The 3,662-nt window shown below is 42.1% G+C and overlaps 1 pseudogene; it reads right to left on the reverse strand.

The window, feature by feature from the left end:
• Positions 1-3,142: 3,142 nt before the first annotated feature.
• Positions 3,143-3,260, reverse strand: LOC124790558 (annotated as a pseudogene).
• Between the last annotated feature and the right edge of the window lie 402 nt (positions 3,261-3,662).

Consider the following 3,662-nt stretch of genomic DNA (forward strand, 5'->3'; position numbering starts at 1 on the left):
AAGTCAGAGGCATTACCGTTTTTCAGCCCCGGATCTACTATATTTCTGAACAAGGAAAAAAACTTGTTAGTCACCCTCTTCCCCCCACCCCTCCCCACCCCCACACCCCCTCGAGCGTTCCAGTAGGATGTAAAAAATTTTCAAAAATCAATTTTTCAAAATTATGTTCATTTTGAAGCGCACATCTTTCTGTAGAGTCTGATACTTAAACATATATGTTCGAGGAAATTTAAGACATGTTATTAGATATTAAGTGCGCAAAAATGCAGTGTCACGCTTCATACAGCATTTTTCTGTTGCACGTCAATGTATTTATCTCTGTGGAATTCAAACGTGTATATTTTGTAATGGATGCCATTATACCTATATTCAGGTCAATGGAAATGTGAATGTCCTGTGATTTTTTTCCTGCTCCCAGACGGTCGGTTTGATAGCCTAACCCCGCCTTCTTTTTAATTAAAAAACCTCGCAATTAATACCGGGTGGGATTATTTGTATCTAGGAGAGTGAGAACTCTTCAGAAAATATGCACTGTTTGTTGTCTATTAGCTAATAACTTTCTATTTTGTTCGACATAAAATCAAATATAGGAAACATAAAACCATTAAAGACAAGAGGCAAGCAAGACAGTACACATATCTTTAATCCTTAGGTCCCATCTTTTTTTCTCTCTAATTTTGCTACAGCTATAAACGACGTGTTTTCCTTTCTGCGAAAAGAATCCATTCCTCATCACAGTTCGTCAAACGTTTTGCTACATGTAAAATCAAAATGTCGTTGTCTGATACTGAAATGGCTGTTAACGCGAATAGAATCCAAGACTGGTGTGGTTTCTCTATTTGATAACGTCTGTTTTGTCACTGTCTGCTAGATAATAGGAAATATGCCATTCAGACATTGCAGCAATTAGAACACACGCCAAATAAGCGAGACTGTTTTGGCACAAACGGTCATTTTTATCTACCTGATTTACAAAAAGAACACTCCAGAACATAATTCACAAAGTACCAATATCAAATGCCTATTAGGTCTACTACAAGCAAAACGTTTTATGTTAAGAAGTACTTTCAAATTTCATTTAAACTCCAGTTTCTCAAACATGAAATCAAAAAGAAGTTGAACAAAAATTTTATGTAAATTCGGAATCGTCATATTCTTCCATGTAATTTGTGTAATGCCCACGTTCCTTTTGGCAAACACTCTTGTCATCAACAATTCTGTAGCTATTCCTGCCATTGTAAAACTTATTCTACGGTTAACTTCATATTCCTGCCAGTATCACCGTTTTAGTCATCCCTCGTTTATTCTCCCGTGAGGCGTTATTACGTTCCTACAATGCGTTTTCCGCGCTGTTCTGACGACAGAACTTAAGCGGGTGCTAACCGGAGACTGTACAACTGGGCCTTAGAGGGGTAGCGATCCGGTAAAACCTTTCTGTCAAATTTTCATTTTCTTGGTTACACCGAAGATTAATATGTAATCTTTCTTACCTGTTATTCCTGTTAGTTGTTTATTTCCTCTCTGGTAGTATAGATATATGGATTTCGTTTGTAATTATAACAACGCTGACCAATCGCACTCCCCGCCAACCACATAAACAAACAGAGATTGGCGTTCACCAATTCGGATTTATGTGACTGAGCTCGTATAGCTACGTCCCCATATATCTGCGGGAAAGCTTATTTCTAGATGCGACGATGATTGGCAGAGACATCACGTACACTATGCAAGCAACTCAAAAATCAACTTGTTATTCGTTCAGAAATCACCTTAGAATGTGTACAAAAACCGACAGAAAATGGCTCTGAGCACTATGGGACTTCTGAGGTCATCAGTCCCCTAGAACATAGAACTACTTAAACCTAAGGACATCACACACATCCATGCCCGAGGCAGGATTCGAACCTGCGACCGTAGCGGTTACAGATTGTAGCGCCTAGAACCGCTCGGCCACTTCGGCCGGCCAAAAACCAACAGGGATGCGTTTAATTAAAAATCATATGAATAATCGATACACCAACATTCGCTGGGTGCTTGAAACTTCGCGAAACAAGGTTTCTTTCCTAAAGAACATGAATTTGCTGACCCATTATCTACAGAAGACCTGATACTGTCTTTGAAAGAGAATTATTTTACTGGGAGTTATATTTCAGCTGGTGTGACATGACAGTCTGAAGTACGAACCCGAAATTACTCCAGCGGCAGCAGTTCGCTACCGAAGCTGACATCTTCATTACGTCTTCAATTAGCAGGTGTCTCACCGGATCCGGTGCAACACGGCGCGGCACGGAGCAGTTGCAACTCGCTTTAATGCGACGCCGCGAGCTACGGCCGCTGTTGACAGCCTAGGCGTTGGCGGCTCTGCCAGCAGAGAGGCAGTCATGCAGCGCCACAGCGCCAGCTCCTCTCTAAATGTAAATGTGCCGCCAAGGCCAGGAATTTCACAGGCACGCTCTCGCTGCTGAGAGAGACAGCTCGCTGACTAAATTTTTCCTACATATCATTATCACTAAACTTTAACACTCTTCTGAATGGAATACTGTGGTGTAGGATTTTCTCTGTACCTTGACGTGTCTCTGCGGTGCGGTTGTCAGGGCTGTATGTACAGAGCAATTAGTATCTTTGGTCTTCAGATGCAAACGAGGACCTAACTGCTCTCCTCTGAAAATATGCCACCCACTATGTTCCTATTCGACTGCAGTATCGCAGAATGCAGCGGCGTTTGTATTTCCTAGAAGATTTACCCTATGTGAGCCGAAATGTAACTCGAACTTCGCACATTTGCATTTAACTGGCAAGTGCTCTAAAAACTTAAGTTGTGGAGATGAATAAACCTTCAATCGCTAAATCAAAATTAGAACACTGAAAGAAAATTGTCTTTGCATAATTGCGGGAGGGTAGAGGACACAGCTTCGCAGCACGAAGTAAATAAAGCACTAAAGCACTCCGTTATCAGGCCACAAGTGGCCCATCGGGACCATCCGACCGCCGTGTCATCCTCACTCAGGATGCGGATAGGAGGTGCGTGTGGTCAGCACACCACTCTCCCGGTCGTTACGATCGTTTTCTTTGACCGGAGCCGCTACTGTTCGGTCGAATAGCTCCTCAATTGGCATCACGAGGCTGAGTGCACCCCGAAAAATGGCAACAGCACATGGCGGCCCGGATGGTCACCCATCCAAGTGCCGGCCACGCCCGACAGCGCTTAACTTCGGTGATCTGACGGGAACCGGTGTATCCACTGCGGCAAGGCCGTTGCACGAAATAAATAATGAGATGAAATGGAATGCGTCAGAGGCACCGAAATGCACGGAAACTGATTATGGAAGAAAAGAAAACGTCTACAAAATTTAAATATATTGGTGAAGTAATACAACCAAATGTTTTGGACAAAGAAGGTAACTCCGCAAGGACAACAGGAAATCTGTTTCCATAAATGCAAAACCCTGATACTACAACACTGACATTAGACGAGAATGCCTGTATGCTACAGAACGTCTTTAGTCAAATACAGCAAAAGAAGTAGGTGGAATGCAAAAGAACGAAATGAAAACAATCGGGGAAACGTTGAGACCATAATACTACAATGGAAAAAGAAAATTATGAAGTAATAAAGAAGTTTGTCTTACAAATAGAACGAATATTAGACAATGACGAAGAGA

The sequence above is a fragment of the Schistocerca piceifrons genome, chromosome 3, assembly GCF_021461385.2.
Source record: "Schistocerca piceifrons isolate TAMUIC-IGC-003096 chromosome 3, iqSchPice1.1, whole genome shotgun sequence".
Classification (NCBI taxonomy): Eukaryota; Metazoa; Arthropoda; class Insecta; order Orthoptera; family Acrididae; genus Schistocerca; species Schistocerca piceifrons.